At 49.3% G+C, this 19,400-nt stretch overlaps 1 long non-coding RNA gene across 1 annotated transcript in view; it reads left to right on the top strand.

Annotated features, from left to right (window-relative positions):
* The first annotated feature begins 347 nt into the window (after nt 1-347).
* Nucleotides 348-19,400, top strand: part of LOC138648390 (uncharacterized) — an 80,687-nt gene continuing 61,634 nt past the window's right edge. The window contains exon 1 of the long non-coding RNA XR_011315099.1: nt 348-491. This is a non-coding gene — a long non-coding RNA (uncharacterized lncRNA). The remainder of the gene's footprint in view (nt 492-19,400) is intronic.

Raw genomic sequence — 19,400 nt, 5'->3', positions numbered from 1 at the left:
ACATGGATAGGGGGTTCACTATTTGATCTGACGTATTACATGGGTAGGGGGCTCACTATTTGATTTGATGTATTACATGGATAGGGGATTCACTATTTGGTCATTGTAGGACTTGGGTAGGAGTGCACGGTGTACTGCAGCATTACATGGGTGATGCAGTTATGGTGGGCACTATGTGATTTTGGCTATTGCAGGGGTATGCCCGTGTTCCTAGTGCCTGGAGCAGTCGTTCTGCAGCTCGTCTCTCACTCCTCTGCCTCCCCCTCTCCTGCCCCCATCCTCAGGCGCTTGCAGAGTCATCGGCTGCCTTTCCGGAGACTTTGGCTGGCAGCCCCGGATCTCTGCAGTGCTGTCCTCACATGAACTCGCTCAGGCTGCCAGAGTTCAGACAGCGGAGGGAGCGTGGGTGGCTGCATTCACACAGGTACATGCCTGCGACCCAGGTGCGTCTCTCCCGGACCTGACGCAGGAGGACGCACCGCAGTCGGAAGGTAAGAAAATAATGGGGCCCTAATTATACTAATATAATAATACGGAGCTTGTCCCCGGAGTGTGCGGAGGTGGGGGTGCTGAGAGGGGGCGCAGAGGATGAGCCGTACTACAGCCATGGGAGGGCTGACATGTAAATGATTCCCAGCTTCATCTGCCAACTGGGAGGGGAGGGCAACAAGTGGCGCATCTGCCAGCCACCCTGCGCACAGCGCCTCCAGCAGGTAGGAATGCGTGGCCGCAGCAGCCATGTGATGTGCTATCCTGGTAAGGACTGCTGTAACCGAAGAGAACCAGACGCTGCTAGCACGCCATGGTTACCTCCTAATGACTATGGCTGCCCCTCTCTGCTCCCACACAGGCCCATCCTAGCACCAGTAATTATTATTATTATTATACATTTTTATAGCGCCATTTATTCCATGGCGCTTTACATGTGAATACGAGGCAAATATAGACAAATACATTAAACATGAATAGTAATCACAGAATAGATCACCCATAGGTAATGGAATATTAGAAAATAAAGGGCAGCACTGTGGTTAGCTGGGGGTCATGGGTTCAAATCCCACCAGGGCTACATTTGTCAGGGGGTTGTAGGTTCTCCCCCTATTTGCATGGCTTTCCTCCCACACTCCAAAGACAACCTGATAGGGAATTTAGATTGTGAGCCCCATTGGGGACAGCGATGATAATGTGTGTAAAGCGCTGCGGAATATGTTAGCGCTATATAAGCAAAGCGTAATAAATAAATAATAATTGTATGTAAAACATGGGGAAATAATGAGGTAAATAATAATAGATATCAAGGAGAAAAAGAAAGATGGATGTGATATGAGATAGTTAATAAGGAAAAATGTAGGCAGCACACCCATAATGGTGACTTTTCTGGCTAAAGTTTCTAATTGGCGTGCTGCCTCCATTTCTGCTTATTGCAGGCTTGGGCTGACCATTTGCTAGTGCCGCTCCTACTTATCTTTTTTTAGATAGATACGTTAGCTATGACACGGATATAGATGATAGATAGATACATGCGTTAATTTAGGGTTGTGCCTCAGTTTCGTAAAGTGGGAAATAAAACCTTGGGCCCGTAAAACAGTAGCTGTGGGTGAGAAATGAGAAGATAGATATGAGCCGGACTGACAGACACACCAGTCCGGAGCGGATATTTTCCGGTCTTTCTCATGGATACGTCCTGGCACGGTTCTAATTCCTGTATTTCGTAAAGTCAGACATTTTTGATGAATCACCTCATAACTTCACGGCCTATAAAGCTGTGGGTGACATGAAGCATTTCATTTCAGTGATATACTGCACATTTATTCAGGGATAACCTGACATTACTCAAGTCATAGGAGTAGGAAATACACAGGAAGCACGGAGTAAATGGACAGACACAAAGGGGACACACACATGGTAATATATTAAACTATGGGTGACCTACAAGTCAGCGCCGCGATGCAGATTTATCATTAACACGTCATGGTAGAGTTCATCCTATCCTGCAGTGACATTAAGGGGAGTTTTCCTTAAAATCTGTCATTGTGACATCAGTGTACGTCACTTGCCCAAGCTCGGCATCGTTTTAGCCTTGACAGGCTTCTCTCACTCAGCACCAGCCTTCAGCCACCTATTCTAATACCTGATACCAATTGGAAATGTTTATCATTTTTTTTTCTGAGCTGTTTGGGGGATTTTTATACCATTATAATTATGGTTAACATGGTAGAGTATGATAAAAATGAAAGTGGCCATGTATCTGTAAGAGAAGGGGGCTTGACTAATTAGGGGTGTTGTCACACACGGCGCTCAAGTTATCACCAGTCTTTGTTTATGTGGTATAATGAATGAGGAGCTACAGGTTAGTACATACAACAATTGGACTGTAAAGGGTGTGGATACTGCAAGAAGTAGGACAAACACTTGCTGCCCTCACACTAGCAGTATTTGGTCAGTAGTTTACCTCAGTATTTGTAAGCCAAAACCAGGAGTGGAACAATCAGAGGAAAAGTATAATATAAACATATGCACCACTTCTGCATTTATCACCCACTCCTGGTTTTGGCTTACAAATACTGAGGTAAAATACTGACCAAATACTGAACGTGGACAGCAGCCTAAGGCTATATTCACACTTTGCGGATTTTGCTGCGGATCCGCAGCGGATTTGACCGCTGCGGATCCGCAGCAGTTTCCCATGAGTTTACATTTCACTGTAAACCTATGGGAAACAAAAAACGCTGTGCACATGCTGCAGAAAAATCCGCGCGGAAACGCTGCGGATTACATTCCGCAGCATGTCACTTCTTTTCTGCGGATTTTCAGCTGCTCCAATAGAAAACTGCAGTTGAAAATCCGCAGAAGAAAACGCAGTAAAAACCGCGATAAATCCGCAGTAAAAACCGCGATGGGTTTTCACTGCGGATTTTGCAATTCCGCTGCGGAAAAATCCGCAGTGGAATCTGCAAAGTGTGCACATAGCCTTAAGGTCTACAAGACACCATCAGCATTAAGTATAAGCCTTGTAAAGGATAGTGTGAGGGTGCATAGGGTCACGGCTTGTAAGCATTAACGAGGGCCACTGCTAATTTAGGGTGCATTTACCACAGTTATAATCTTAATGTATAGGGAATAGTGAATGATTGGTTAAAAGGTTGGGGGTTAAATTGCCAAATCGGGCTCTAATGCCATAGGGTCTATTGGTGAATTACAGCACTATGGTGGTACTTTAATATTGTGAGGTGCATAGGGCAGCGTCAGCTGTAAATAGATCTCTGTCTGTGCTGCACTGTTGCAGGAATTAGCAGTAATTTTGCCGTTTCGCTCTCCCGTCTTCTCGTTTGCTCTCAGAGAGAGGACATTTGAGGTGAAGCACACAAGACTCCCACGCTTTAGATCCGAGATCTCACCAGCCGCGCTCAGAACAAGCTGCTGAAATAAAACCCAGTACATTTCACTAAAGGGCAGCTTAAAATAGCGAGCCTTGTAATTTGTACCCACAAATTAGGAGCTGAGAAGACTGACAACCCCCCAGGGCTACCAAAAGCACAAGGACAAATGTCTATACAGCCATAAACCTGCCTTAAAAAGCGCTCAGATGTGAATATTGAGAGCCACTGTGTACCCCACTCATCACCCCAAATTACTAGTTTCCTTATAGTGTCCTAATTAGTACCCCCCCTGATAGTACAGCGAGACCGACTCTTTAGTACAACTCCACTGAGCCAATAATATGATTTTCTCAGAGAATCTTCACAGATACATTTATCCTCAGGTGACTCCGATATTCTGGGCTCCTTTTTTAACTCCTATTCCAATGCGATTCTGGGGGATGATCTAGAACGAATCTCCTTAAACATACAGCACGTTGATACTGTGCTACTATCGAAGAGAAATTAGAAGGCGTAATATCAGGTATTATTAGGAGATAGTTTGATAGATTAAACGAAATCTGACCTGCACCTTTTAACAGAATGAAGCAAATGTGAACAGATGCAAGCTGCTGTGACTGCAGTATATACACACCGAAGAGTGTGGCAACACACAATATTCCTATAGACAAGATCTGCACATAGCTTGGCACACACAGGGTTCAGCTGCATTTGCATATAGATAGATATCAGATCAATAGATAGAGAATTGTTAGATAAATAGGATAGAAGCAAACATGAGATAGCAACACATACAAGTATCTAAGCAGTAAATTAGCTAAGTATTCAATAAGGCATGTAAGCAGGACTAAAATGCAGGTGTCATAGCCCCACTGTATCTATACAGCTCTACACAGAGCAGCATTATATCTAAGTAGCACAATGTATCAGCAGCAGAGCATAGAGCAGCATTATAGCTAAGTAACACAATGTCTCAGCAGCAAAGTGAGCAGAATGCTATCTAAACAGCACAAAATCTAAATAGCCCCATATGTACCATGTTTCATCAAAAAGAAGACCGGGTCTTATATTATATTTGGCTCCGAAAGATAGGTTAGGGCTTATTCTCAGGGACTGTATTTTTTTCATGAACAACAATCCACATTTTTACTTAAACAACCAATTTACATTTATTCAAATACAATTGTCATATCACACACACATGTATATACACACACTGCACATACACATGTGTATACACACATCATATACATACAGGTCCTTCTCAAAAAATTAGCATATAGTGTTAAATTTCATTATTTACCATAATGTAATGATTACAATTAAATTTTCATATATTATAGATTCATTATCCACCAACTGAAATTTGTCAGGTCTTTTATTGTTTTATTCCTGATGATTTTGGCATACAACTCCTGATAACCCAAAAAACCTGTCTCAATAAATTAGCATATCAAGAAAAGGTTCTCTAAACGACCTATTACCCTAATCTTCTGAATCAACTAATTAACTCTAAACACATGCAAAAGATACCTGAGGCTTTTATAAACTCCCTGCCTGGTTCATTACTCAAAACCCCCATCATGGGTAAAGCCCCTGTCACACACAGCGAGATCGCTAGCGAGATCGCTGCTGAGTCACAAGTTTTGTGACGCAACAGCGATCTCAGTAGCGATCTCACTATGTGTGACACGTAGCAGCGACCAGGCCCCTGCTGTGAGATCGCTGGTCGTGTCGGAATGGCCTGGGCCATTTTTTGATCGTTGAGGTCCCGCTGGGTAGCACACATCGCTGTGTTTGACACCTTACCAACGACCTCGCTGACAGGATGTCCCATTGAATCATCATGAAATAGCATCGTTCTACAGGTCGCTACAGGTCGCTACAGGTCGCCGCATCGCTGCTGCGTCGTTGGTGAGATCTCACTGTTTCACATCTCACCAGGGACCACATAGCGACGCTTGAGCGATCCCTGACAGGTCGTATCGTTGTCGGAATCGCTCAAGCATCGCTATGTGTGACGGGGCCTTAAGACTAGCGACCTGACAGATGTCAAGAAGGCCATCATTGACACCCTCAAGCAAGAGGGTAAGACCCAGAAAGAAATTTCTCAACAAATAGGCTGTTCCCAGAGTGCTGTATCAAGGCACCTCAATGGTAAGTCTGTTGGAAGGAAACAATGTGGCAGAAAACGCTGTACAACGAGAAGAGGAGACCGTACCCTGAGGAAGATTGTGGAGAAGGACCGATTCCAGACCTTGGGGAACCTGAGGAAGCAGTGGACTGAGTCTGGTGTGGAAACATCCAGAGCCACCGTGCACAGGCGTGTGCAGGAAATGGGCTACAGGTGCCGAATTCCCCAGGTAAAGCCACTTTTGAACTATAAACAGCGGCAGAGGCGCCTGACCTGGGCTACAGAGAAGCAGCACTGGACTGTTGCTAAGTGGTCCCAAGTACTTTTTTCTGATGAAAGCAAATTTTGCATGTCATTCGGAAATCAAGGTGCCAGAGTCTGGAGGAAGACTGGGGAGAAGGAAATGCCAAAATGCCTGAAGTCCAGTGTCAAGTACCCACAGTCAGTGATGGTGTGGGGTGCCATGTCAGCTGCTGGTGTTGGTCCACTGTGTTTCATCAAGGGCAGGGTCAATGCAGCTAGCTATCAGGAGATTTTGGAGCACTTCATGCTTCCATCTGCTGAAATGCTTTATGGAGATGAAGATTTCATTTTTCAGCACGACCTGGCACCTGCTCACAGTGCCAAAACCACTGGTAAATGGTTTACTGACCATGGTATTACTGTGCTCAATTGGCCTCCCAACTCTCCTGACCTGAACCCCATAGAGAATCTGTGGGATATTGTGAAGAGAAAGTTGAGAGACGCAAGACCCAACACTCTGGATGAGCTTAAGGCCGCTATTGAAGCATCCTGGGCCTCCATAACATCTCAGCAGTGTCACAGGCTGATTGCCTCCATGCCACGCCGCATTGAAGCAGTCATTTCTGCCAAAGGATTCCCGACCAAGTATTGAGTGCATAACTGAACATTATTATTTGTTGTTTTTTTTTGTTTGTTATTAAAAAACACTTTTATTTGATTGGATGGGTGAAATATGCTAATTTATTGAGACAGGTTTTTTGGGTTATCAGGAGTTGTATGCCAAAATCATCAGTATTAAAACAATAAAAGACCTGACAAATTTCAGTTGGTGGATAATGAATCTATAATATATGAAAGTTTAATTGTAATCATTACATTATGGTAAATAATGAAATTTAACACTATATGCTAATTTTTTGAGAAGGACCTGTACATACCAGCAGGTGCGGACTGGGGCTGAAATTCAACCCTGGTATTTGAAATCACACAGGCTCATGTTGTCCCCGTCCCCATGAACCAAATGGAATATATTACTAATATTACCCTGGATGGAGGAAAGCAAGATTTACTACAAGACCAATATTTGTAATGATACCCGTGGCCTGCTGGGGTAAGTGACGAAGTCAGCCACTTTGTGCTTTGTCTCAACTTTTAACAGTATGGATGTCTCGTGAACATTGATTCTGTTAACAATGTAGCAGACAAGGCAGCCCTTCTGGCATTTGCCATAATTACCAGATGGCCAGTCCGGCCCTGCATACCAGCCTGTCTCCTCTTCAGTTCTTCTAGACTCCCACAGTTAAAGGACCTTTGGTGACATCATGGTCACATGACTGTGATGTCACCAAAGGTCCTTAAGCAATCTTAAAGGGAACCTGTCACCCCCAAAATGGAAGTTGAGCTAAGCCCACCGGCATCAGGGGCTTATCTACAGCATTCTGGAATGCTGTAGATAAGCACCCGATGTATCCTGAAAGATGAGAAAAAGAGGTTAGATTATAAACCAATCTATTAACTATTAATAAAGACATTATATATTCGTCTGATCACCAAAATGCATGAATTACCAGAAACCATTTGAACCAAGAAGAAAAAGCCCATGCATAAATTCAGGATCTCCACTATATACACAATACAAAAAGTGTTTATTTTTTTCCAAACCAGAAAAACACTCACAAATTTAAAAACATCTAAAACATCCACAAAGGCACATACATAATAGATCCAATATACAGAATATGAAATTCAAAATAAATATGAATAGTTCAACCACTGGCTACACAGATATTTTGTTGTTGCAGGATTGGTGCATGATGTTACAAACAGGTTCTACCAATTACAACACCCTCCATCATAGGACTAGATACAATAAAACCTGAACACTCACATTGTTTTGCACCCTTCAGTTCCATATAGCTTTGTTGGGGTATATACATATCAACCTCCGAACCCTGTATAACAATAATCGGACTAATATCAATCTTAACAAACAAAATATAACCAAAATATTTACAAGTCCTGGAAGGGACCAGACAGATAAGGTCATAAACCAAGGCAAGCTAATACTTCACCCTAGCCAGTCATTTAGAAGTCGCCCCATGTCCCTGCGAGCTGCAATGTAGCCTAGTGGAGGAGGTTAGATTATACTCACCTGGGCAGGCGGTTCGATCCAATGAGCATCGCGGTCCGGGGCCTCCCATCTTCTTACGATGACGTCCTCTTCTTGTCTTCACTCTGCGGCTCCGGCGCAGGCGTACTTTGCCCTGTTGAGGGCAGAGCAAAGTACTGCAGTGCGCAGGTGCCGGGAAAGGTCAGAGAGGCCCAGCGCCTGCGCACTGCAGTACTTTGCTCTTCCCTCAATAGGGCAGACAAAGTACGGCTGCACCGGAGCAGCAGCGTGAAGACAAGAAGAGGACGTCATTGTAAGAAGATAGGAGGCCCCAAACCGCGATGCCCATTGGCCTGGACCGCAGCGGGACCGCCCCTGGGTGAGTATAATCTAACCTCTTTTTCTCATCTTTCAGGATACATCGGGGGCTTATCTGCAGCATTACAGAATGCATCACAGAATGCTGTAGATAAGCCCTTGATGCCGATGGCCGCAGCTCAACTTCCATTTTGGGTGACAGGTTCCCTTTAACATCCGAATAGAAATGCTCGGGGCCCCTAAGAGGCTGGGGGCCCTGGGCAGTTACCCAGTTTTCTTCCCCCTAACACCGGCCCTGACTGTAATCAGGGCTAATTTTTGTAGTAGAGCTTATATTTCAAGCATACTATTTTTGGGGTCAGGACTTATTTTCAGGCAAACACGGTACCAGCACAATATCTACCGTAAGTCACAAATCAACTAAACTCCATATTATTCTGCTTGGTCTGTAAATACAGCACAGTATCTAAACTGCATAATATCTAATTAAAAAAATAAATAACAGTACCTAAGCAGCATAACATTTAAGCACGCAACTAAGCAACACACTGTATTTAAGCATCATGGCATCTAGCAGCACTGTATCTAAGCAGCAAAGAGCTCTTTTCTTTCTCTATGGGTGGCTGGATACCACTCCTTACACCAAATCATATGTTGCATCTCTGCACCACATTTTCCTCCTTTGTTTTCCAGATAAACACAGCTGATATTGTACAATGTGTACCCAATTCCCGGCTTCCTGCTGATCCCTACCTGTACCAGGACCTGTACGCTTCCTGTATTACTAATGACATTTACTTAGTGAAGTGTGGCCCTGTGCCATCCAGAGGGTAAAGATAACACATAAATAGTGCCGCCATGCTGAACACTCTTCTTGTCAGATTTACAAAATATTAACCACTAAAGGAAAACATTAATCCAAATCTTCTGTGCCAATCCTTTAATTTGCCAAGACATTACATCCTCTAAAAGGTCATTCGTAAATTCCAGGGTAGAGTATGTTTGACATGACAACTCTGGAATTTATTGATCTTCCATAGATATGCTGAATCCTAGTTACAACTTGTGTTATACTGCAGAGCTCTATTTGTAATCCTATAGTTGTTATTGAAAATAGTGAGCAAGCTTCTACAGTCACATCGTATACATTTAGCTGAGCTTCTATAATGCAGGGGTTCAGTTTACCATACATCAGATGCATTGGCATAACTTAAAGCTCCAGAGTCCCAATGTATAATCTCCAATACAATTCCAGCCCTGTGCTGATGAGGGCCTAAAGCCCGAAACACGTGTCGACAGGTAGGAATTGGTTGGCTGTGTAAATTTAGAAACTAATCCGCAGCATTGCACGCTTGGCGGTTCCAAGCGCTGTGGATTAGACTGGGGTGAAAAGAGATGATTTGCATAGCTCCGCCTACTGCAAAAGATTCTGGGTAAACCTGCTATTTTTTGTATTATGCTGCTTGCAAGTACTTTCCGTTTCAGGAAAGCATCCACTATGTAATCGCCAATATAACCTCCAACTATCACTTACTAGTATTGGTCTTCTCATGTGGGCCAAAAAGTTCCAAGGGCCCAGGTGCAACAGCAACCCATGGACTCAATATAGTGACACCCCTGATTAAATCACTGTGCAGTGCCTGTTTTAGAAATTACCATTTTACAGAAACAAAATCACCATGACTAGCAATGTGCAGGGAATGAACAACTAGAGACTTTTCACAGATTACAACTCTGAAGTCAACAAATTAGTAAAGAAGAGTTTAATCTCTATGATAATTCTGGAATAAAATACAGGATGTTACTTAGTATCAGTGCAGGATCAGTAAAGAGGGGGGGGCTGTATGGGGCGCAGCTAAAAGGAGGCCCCCACATGACTGCGTTGCCATGGGAGCAGTGCAGTAGGTTTTTTAAAATTAGGAGAAAAGGGGCCCGGGGATTGGAAGAGTAGGATTGGGGGAGGGGATTTATGCAAAAAGGGAGGTGGGGGCTTGGGAAAGTGCGGGAAAAGGGAGATCAGTCACCTTAGACGGGCGAAGTGAGTGGACCTGCTGCCACAGCCTCTTACCATGTCTACCGTGGACAGCCTGGTCGCTCAGCTTTGCCGGGAGGCTAGATCCAGGAGGGCCGGATGGCTGGAGGAGCAGCTCACAGGGCTGCTCGGCGATAGTGGGAGCCAGGACAGAGGGAGCTGGGGCAGCAGAACCAGGCGGACAAGGCCGCCAGACAGGCTGTCCCCAGACACTACACCGCGCGGCAGGCGCAGGCCGCGGAGCCCCTCCCGGGACCCTGCGGGGGCTGGGGGACGCGGCGGATCCACCTTGCCCGCCCCCTCCCCCGGCAGGAATCCACCCGGCGGCCCTGCCGGCGCGAGGCGGCGCGGTGCTGGGCGAGCGGTGCAGACGCGGCAGGACGCCGGCGCTGCACAGGATGCCAGGGCCGCACTTCCGGTGCGGCCTGGCAGAGGGCGCGGCGGCGCCGCAGCACCAAGAACGGCAGCCTCTACCCGCCGGGGAGCATCTCCCGCGGTGGCGGCGACGCGAGCGACGGGGCAGGGAAGGAGCCCAGCGGCGGCGGCAGCATCCACGAGGCAGGAGCCGGGGAGTATTGCGGCGGGTGCAATTGTGGCGGGTGCACCCGGATCCCATCCCCCCAGTGCACCTGGCTCTGCGACAGGACGGCAGAGCAGATTATCGGGCTGGACGGCAGCGGCATCACGGCAGGGAGCGGGTCGCGGTCGCGCCGCAGGAGCGGCGTCCAGAGGAGACAGCCCAGCGTCAGGAAACAGAGGACTCACGGAGCCGGACAGATCCAGATCCAGCAGAAGGTCGAGGGACCGGTCGCCTTCGCCAGTCTCGGTCCCCCCTGGTGACGTGGAGGCCAGGGGCGCGGGCCTGGGGCAGATGAGCGGCACCGATGATTCCGGGAACGAACATCGCGACGAAATGGACCAGCAGGATTCAGGAAACACGGCTGATGGGGACACAGCACCTGCGCAGCCACGTGAGTACATGTCCAGTATTTTTCCAGTGCCGGGTGTTTTGGGTGTAGTGGAGCGGGGTGGGGGCAGTAATGAGGTTCCGGGTGTTAGAGAGCTTTTAGCGGGTATGTCGCAGATTTTGCGTAGATTGGATGGGGGCGGGGGTAGCTCAGTTGCTAATAGTGTGGGATCGTCGCCCACTGGGGCCTGGGTGTCGGTTGCTGGGGGAGTAGCAGGGGGTTCGAGCGAGATTGCGAGCTCGGGTAGTGGGCCGCCTGTTTCTGCGGCGGGGGTGTCGGTGTCGGTGCAAACAGAAACGGGAAAAGGTGATACCGTTAAGTTAGACGACAGGGCAAAAGGCGAGGTCTTTGTGTGTTTTGAGAGTCCGCTGGGGGCCCATTTGAAGAAGGAGGTCAGGGAAAGGATTTGGAAAGATGAATACGTAGAGATTTTCTCTCTCCTTCCTTTAGAAAAATTTAACTTGGATAAAGGAAAGAAAGACGACAGCAAAAAGGAGGAGGAAGAAAAGAGGCGTTGGCGCCTTATTCCTCAGACGTTCGTTAACTGGCAGCAGGCCTTTGCCACTCTAGCGAGTGTTATAGGGGAGAAATTCCCCGAGAATTGCTCAGGCCTGTTTTGTTATTTGGACGCTATTGGAGAAGCGCATCGTACCTACGGGGGCCAGGCTTGGCTGAGATACGATGAACAGTTCAGGCAGCGAAAAGCAGTGAGGCCGGAGATAAGGTGGGACCAAAAAGACATCGGGTTGTGGTTGAAGGTGATGGCTCCGGTGCATTATGGGCAGTCCTTTCAGGGGGGAGGGGGGGTAGCAGTCAGCAGTCAGGACAAAGTGGAGGACACGGGTCTCAGGGTTCAAAGGAAAAATCTGGGACATGCTGGCAGTTTAATGAGGGCCAGTGCAAGTATGGCACCACCTGTAAATTTAAACATGTGTGCTCCCATTGCAATGGGGCCTCTCACGGAGCCGCTAAGTGTTTCAAGAAATCACGTGGTAAGCCATCAGTGGGATTGAGATCAGCTAGCTTGCATGCGGAGGTTGTTTCGGCTAAATTGGCAAAAGAGGTTGAACTGGGAAGAATGACGGGGCCTTTTAGTTCGTTGCCCATGGCTGGAGTAATTGTTTCCCCGCTTGGGGTGGTGCCCAAGAAGGAGCCGAACAAGTTCCGGTTAATTCAGCATCTTTCGTATCCCAAAGGATCCTCAGTTAATGATGGGATTGCGGAGGAGTTGTGCTCCGTTGTTTATACATCGTTTGATGCGGCTGTTCGGTGGGTGCGAAAGTACGGCCTGGAGCATTGCTGGCAAAAACGGACATCGAGTCGGCCTTTAGGCTCTTGCCGGTGCATCCGCAGAGCATTCCTCTGTTAGGTTGTTGGTGGGAGGGTGGTTTTTACTTGGATAGGTGTTTGCCTATGGGATGTTCGATTTCCTGTGCATTGTTTGAGACTTTCAGTACCTTTTTGGAGTGGGTAGTGAGAGACGTATCGGCCGTTCCTTCTGTCATTCACTACTTGGATGACTTTCTGTTTGTTGGTCCACCGGATTCAGCAGTGTGCGGTCATTTATTTGGTACCATGGAATGGGTGGCCGGACAGTTTGGTGTTCCTTTGGCACAGGAAAAAACGGAGGGCCCCTGCACGGTCCTGAGTTTCTTAGGGATTCTCATTGATTCTGAAAAAATGGAGTGTAGGTTGCCGGATGATAAGTTGGAGTTGCTTAAGCAAGAGGTGAGTCGGATTGGAAAATTGCAGAAGACTTCGTTGAAGGAGTTGCAGTCGCTGCTGGGCCGCCTGAATTTTGCTTGTCGTATTATGCCAATGGGCAGGATATTTTGCCGCAGATTGTCCAGGGCGACGGCGGGAGTCCGGTCGGCTCATCATTTTATTCGTTTGGGTAGAGAGCATAAGGATGACCTTCTTGTTTGGCAACGTTTTTTGGAAGGCTATAACGGCAGGTCGCTTATTCAGCAGGAGGATCTGAATGCTTTTGATTGCGAGATCTGCACAGACGCAGCAGGTGGAGTTGGTTATGGGGCCTACTGTGGAGGAAAATGGAGCGTTGGGGTGTGGCCAGAGGATTGGCGAAAGAAGGGGCTTACCAAGAATTTGACATTGTTGGAGTTGTTCCCGATTGTGGTGTCGGTGTTTGTTTGGGGTGACAGCTTTCGTGACCGGCGAGTACGTTTTCATTGCGATAACTCGAGCGTGGTGTCCGTGATTAATAGCTTATCTTCTTCTTCCCCCCCAGTAATTAGGCTGGTCAGGGAGTTGGTCTTGAGATGCTTGGAGTTGAATGCATGGATTTCGGCGGTGCACGTGCCGGGAGTTCAGAACAATATAGCTGACGCTTTGTCTCGTTTGCAGTGGGACCGATTCCGGGATTTGGCTCCAGATTCGGAGGCGGCAGGAGCAGCATGTCCTTTGCATCTGTGGCAGGTGGTTACGGAAGGGGAGGCCGATTGATCCAAGCCTCGGTGTCAAACAGGACATGGTCAGATTATGCGGCGTCATGGGCCATGTGGGAAAGTTGGTTGTTTCAATGCGGCTCGGCTGAGTCCGATAGCGACAGAGCAATGGCGTTATTGACACTGGTAGGTAAGGTCGTGGAGTGGGGTTGGTCCGTGTCTAGGTTAAACAAGTTTATAGCAGGTTTGGCTTTTGGTTTTCAGTTGCAAGGATTGAGGGACGTCGTAAAGGACTTTGTTATACGGCAGGCGTTGAAAGGTTTTCGTAAGGGTAATTCGACTTTTGATAAACGTAGGCCCATTTCTTTTGGGATGTTGCAGCGGTTAGGGGAGGCCTTGGGCGTCATTTGTTCATCTCAGTTTGAGGTGGTACTGTTTCGATTGGCCTTTTCTTTAGCGTTTTTTGGAGCTTTGCGTCTGGGTGAATTGGTTTCCCCGAGCAAGGACAGGTCGGGTGGTTTTTTGGCGGAAGATGTGGTTTTTTGGGAAGGGGGAGTTGCTTTTTGGATAAGGCGTTCAAAGACGGATCAGCTAGGTAGGGGAAAGAAAGTAGTGCTAGGAAGGGTGGAGGGTAGCGGGATGTGTCCGCAACGCTGCTTAGAGGCATATTGGAATTTGTCATCGGTCAGGTCAGGCCCTCTGTTGCAACACCAAGAAGGGGATTTCTTGTCACGTTTCCAGTTTGTAGCCATTTTGAAGAGGGGCTTGGGCTTACTGGGTGTTAACCCGGAGAATTTCAGCTCGCACTCTTTTAGGATTGGGGCCGCGTCCGAGGCCGATGGTTTGGGCCTCGGGCCGGAGGTGATCAAGAAAATAGGCAGGTGGAGTTCTAATCGTTACCTGTCTTATGTGCGGCATTAAATCAACAATGCTGGGTGAAGAAGTGCGTTTTTTGCGGATTGTTAATTGTGGTTGTGTTTTCCAGGTCGTGCCCCTCTTTTGGCGTGGATTGTCGGACACTCTTTCGTATATTGGGGCGCGCTCGGGGCCGATGCGCGCGCGAATGGTAGGCAACTGGGTTTCGGCCGGGAGGCAGTGATCATCCGTTGGATGGGGATTCGTGGTATGTCGTGGCGTAGTTTCTTGCCGGAATTCTCCCGCGCCGCCCGTCTGGATCGCCCCCCGGATATTCTAGTGGTTCACTTGGGGGGTAATGATTTGGGGGCAAAACCGGTGAGGGAACTCATTCGGGATATCCGTTACGACTTGTTGAGGCTGTGGGTATCTTTTCCCGGTATGCTGACAGTGTGGTCGGACATTGTGCCACGGAAGACGTGGCGGGAGGCCCGTTCCCACAAAGGGATTAACAGAGCCAGGGTAAAATTGAACAGGATGGTGGCGAGTTTTGTGTCCCGGAATGGGGGTATTGCCGTGAGGCATTTCGAGCTAGAGGCCGGGGTCGGTAATTTCTGGAGGGATGATGGAGTGCATCTTAACGAGATCGGGATGGATTTATGGGCGCTCGGTCTACAGGAAGGAGTAGAAAGAGCTTTGGCGGTGGTGGGGCACTCACGAGCCTGAGGTGGTCAGGGCTGTGCGTGTGTGGTGGGGGTGGGGTTCTTGGAGGAGTTGGTGATGATGCTGATAGGGTTGATCTGGCTTTTGGTACGGGCTCTGGACGGGGTGTTTACCTCGGGAGCTTTGTGGTTGGTTTGCCCGAAATGGGTTACATGGTGCCCTCGAGCTGGTGGTTACGGCTGAGGGTAAATACGTGTTTTTTGGTCAAAATTTTGGGTAGGCTCTCTGCCTATTATGAGCCAGATTTTTTAGCTCCAAGAGCCCCCCCCTCGAGGTTTTATATTTACTGTTTACATGTTGTTATTTATGTATTTGTTTGTTAATAAAATGGCCGCTGTGGCCAAATTATCCAAAAAGAAATTAACGTGGTGGTGTGTTTTCTTGGGTAATAAATGGAAGGGTTAAGAGGGTGCAGGGTAGTTGGGGGTGGGGGATGCCTTACGAAAAGGATCCTTTATTGGCCATACGCGGTCAAGAGGGAGGGCTGTATGGGGCGCAGCTAAAAGGAGGCCCCCACATGACTGCGTTGCCATGGGAGCAGTGCAGTAGGTTTTTTAAAATTAGGAGAAAAGGGGCCCGGGGATTGGAAGAGTAGGATTGGGGGAGGGGATTTATGCAAAAAGGGAGGTGGGGGCTTGGGAAAGTGCCGGAAAAGGGAGATCAGTCACCTTAAACGGGCGAAGTGAGTGGACCTGCTGCCACAGCCTCTTACCATGTCTACCGTGGACAGCCTGGTCGCTCAGCTTTGCCGGGAGGCTAGATCCAGGAGGGCCGGATGGCTGGAGGAGCAGCTCACAGGGCTGCTCGGCGATAGTGTGAGCCAGGACAGCGGGATCCGGGGCAGCAGAACCAGGCGGACAAGGCCGCCAGACAGGCTGTCCCCAGACACTACACCGCGCGGCAGGCGCAGGCCGCGGAGCCCCTCCCGGGACCCTGCGGGGGCTGGGGGACACGGCGGATCCACCTTGCCCGCCCCCTTCCTCGGCAGGAATCCACCCGGCGGCCCTGCCGGCGCGAGGCGGCGCGGTGCTGGGCGAGTGGTGCAGACGCGGCAGGACGCTGGCGCTGCACAGGATGCCAGGGCCGCACTTCCGGTGCGGCCTGGCAGAGGGCGCGGCGGCACCGCAGCACCAAGAACGGCAGCCTCTACCCGCCGGGGAGCATCTCCCGCGGTGGCGGCGATGCGAGCGACGGGGCAGGGAAGGAGCCCAGCGGCGGCGGCAGCATCCACGAGGCAGGAGCCGGGGAGTATTGCGGCGGGTGCAATTGTGGCGGGTGCACCCGGATCCCATCCCCCCAGTGCACCTGGCTCTGCGACAGGACGGCAGAGCAGATTATCGGGCTGGACGGCAGCGGCATCACGGCAGGGAGCGGGTCGCGGTCGCACCGCAGGAGCGGCGTCCAGAGGAGACAGCCCAGCGTCAGGAAACAGAGGACTCACGGAGCCGGACAGATCCAGATCCAGCAGAAGGTCGAGGGACCGGTCGCCTTCGCCAGTCTCGGTCCCCCCTGGTGACGTGGAGGCCAGGGGCGCGGGCCTGGGGCAGATGAGCGGCACCGATGATTCCGGGAACGAACATCGCGACGAAATGGACCAGCAGGATTCAGGAAACACGGCTGGTGGGGACACAGCACCTGCGCAGCCACGTGAGTACATGTCCAGTATTTTTCCAGTGCCGGGTGTTTCGGGTGTAGTGGAGCGGGGTGGGGGCAGTAATGAGGTTCCAGGTGTTAGAGAGCTTTTAGCGGGTATGTCGCAGATTTTGCGTAGATTGGATGGGGGCGGGGGTAGCTCAGTTGCTAATAGTGTGGGATCGTCGCCCGCTGGGGCCTGGGTGTCGGTTGCTGGGGGAGTAGCAGGGGGTTCGAGCGAGATTGCGAGCTCGGGTAGTGGGCCGCCTGTTTCTGCGGCGGGGGTGTCGGTGTCGGTGCAAACGGAAACGGGAAAAGGTGATACCGTTAAGTTAGACGACAGGGCAAAAGGCGAGGTCTATGTGTGTTTTGAGGGTCCGCTGGGGGCCCATTTGAAGAAGGAGGTCAGGGAAAGGATTTGGAAAGATGAATACGTAGAGATTTTCTCTCTCCTTCCTTTAGAAAAATTTAACTTGGATAAAGGAAAGAAAGACGACAGCAAAAAGGAGGAGGAAGAAAAGAGGCGTTGGCGCCTTATTCCTCAGACGTTCGTTAACTGGCAGCAGGCCTTTGCCACTCTAGCGAGTGTTATAGGGGAGAAATTCCCCGAGAATTGCTCAGGCCTGTTTTGTTATTTGGACGCTATTGGAGAAGCGCATCGTACCTACGGGGGCCAGGCTTGGCTGAGATACGATGAACAGTTCAGGCAGCGAAAAGCAGTGAGGCCGGAGATAAGGTGGGACCAAAAAGACATCGGGTTGTGGTTGAAGGTGATGGCTCCGGTGCATTATGGGCAGTCCTTTCAGGGGGGAGGGGGGGGGGGTAGCAGTCAGCAGTCAGGACAAAGTGGAGGACACGGGTCTCAGGGTTCAAAGGAAAAATCTGGGACATGCTGGCAGTTTAATGAGGGCCAGTGCAAGTATGGCACCACCTGTAAATTTAAACATGTGTGCTCCCATTGCAATGGGGCCTCTCACGGAGCCGCTAAGTGTTTCAAGAAATCACGTGGTAAGCCATCAGTGGGATTGAGATCAGCTAGCTTGCATGCGGAGGTTGTTTCGGCTAAATTGGCAAAAGAGGTTGAACTGGGAAGAATGGCGGGGCCTTTTAGTTCGTTGCCCATGGCTGGAGTAATTGTTTCCCCGCTTGGGGTGGTGCCCAAGAAGGAGCCGAACAAGTTCCGGTTAATTCAGCATCTTTCATATCCCAAAGGATCCTCAGTTAATGATGGGATTGCGGAGGAGTTGTGCTCCGTTGTTTATACATCGTTTGATGCGGCTGTTCGGTGGGTGCGAAAGTACGGCCTGGAGCATTGCTGGCAAAAACGGACATCGAGTCGGCCTTTAGGCTCTTGCCGGTGCATCCGCAGAGCATTCCTCTGTTAGGTTGTTGGTGGGAGGGTGGTTTTTACTTGGATAGGTGTTTGCCTATGGGATGTTCGATTTCCTGTGCATTGTTTGAGACTTTCAGTACCTTTTTGGAGTGGGTAGTGAGAGACGTATCGGCCGTTCCTTCTGTCATTCACTACTTGGATGACTTTCTGTTTGTTGGTCCACCGGATTCAGCAGTGTGCGGTCATTTATTTGGTACCATGGAATGGGTGGCCGGACAGTTTGGTGTTCCTTTGGCACAGGAAAAAACGGAGGGCCCCTGCACGGTCCTGAGTTTCTTAGGGATTCTCATTGATTCTGAAAAAATGGAGTGTAGGTTGCCGGATGATAAGTTGGAGTTGCTTAAGCAAGAGGTGAGTCGGATTGGAAAATTGCAGAAGACTTCGTTGAAGGAGTTGCAGTCGCTGCTGGGCCGCCTGAATTTTGCTTGTCGTATTATGCCAATGGGCAGGATATTTTGCCGCAGATTGTCCAGGGCGACGGCGGGAGTCCGGTCGGCTCATCATTTTATTCGTTTGGGTAGAGAGCATAAGGATGACCTTCTTGTTTGGCAACGTTTTTTGGAAGGCTATAACGGCAGGTCGCTTATTCAGCAGGAGGATCTGAATGCTTTTGATTGCGAGATCTGCACAGACGCAGCAGGTGGAGTTGGTTATGGGGCCTACTGTGGAGGAAAATGGAGCGTCGGGGTGTGGCCAGAGGATTGGCGAAAAAAGGGGCTTACCAAGAATTTGACATTGTTGGAGTTGTTCCCGATTGTGGTGTCGGTGTTTGTTTGGGGTGACAGCTTTCGTGACCGGCGAGTACGTTTTCATTGCGATAACTCGAGCGTGGTGTCCGTGATTAATAGCTTATCTTCTTCTTCCCCCCCAGTAATTAGGCTGGTCAGGGAGTTGGTCTTGAGATGCTTGGAGTTGAATGCATGGATTTCGGCGGTGCACGTGCCGGGAGTTCAGAACAATATAGCTGACGCTTTGTCTCGTTTGCAGTGGGACCGATTCCGGGATTTGGCTCCAGATTCGGAGGCGGCAGGAGCAGCATGTCCTTTGCATCTGTGGCAGGTGGTTACGGAAGGGGAGGCCGATTGATCCAAGCCTCGGTGTCAAACAGGACATGGTCAGATTATGCGGCGTCATGGGCCATGTGGGAAAGTTGGTTGTTTCAATGCGGCTCGGCTGAGTCAGATAGCGACAGGGCAATGGCGTTATT

The sequence above is a fragment of the Ranitomeya imitator genome, chromosome 1 (genome assembly GCF_032444005.1).
Source record: "Ranitomeya imitator isolate aRanImi1 chromosome 1, aRanImi1.pri, whole genome shotgun sequence".
In the NCBI taxonomy this organism is placed as follows: Eukaryota; Metazoa; Chordata; class Amphibia; order Anura; family Dendrobatidae; genus Ranitomeya; species Ranitomeya imitator.
This window is presented reverse-complemented; position numbering and strand designations above follow the sequence as displayed.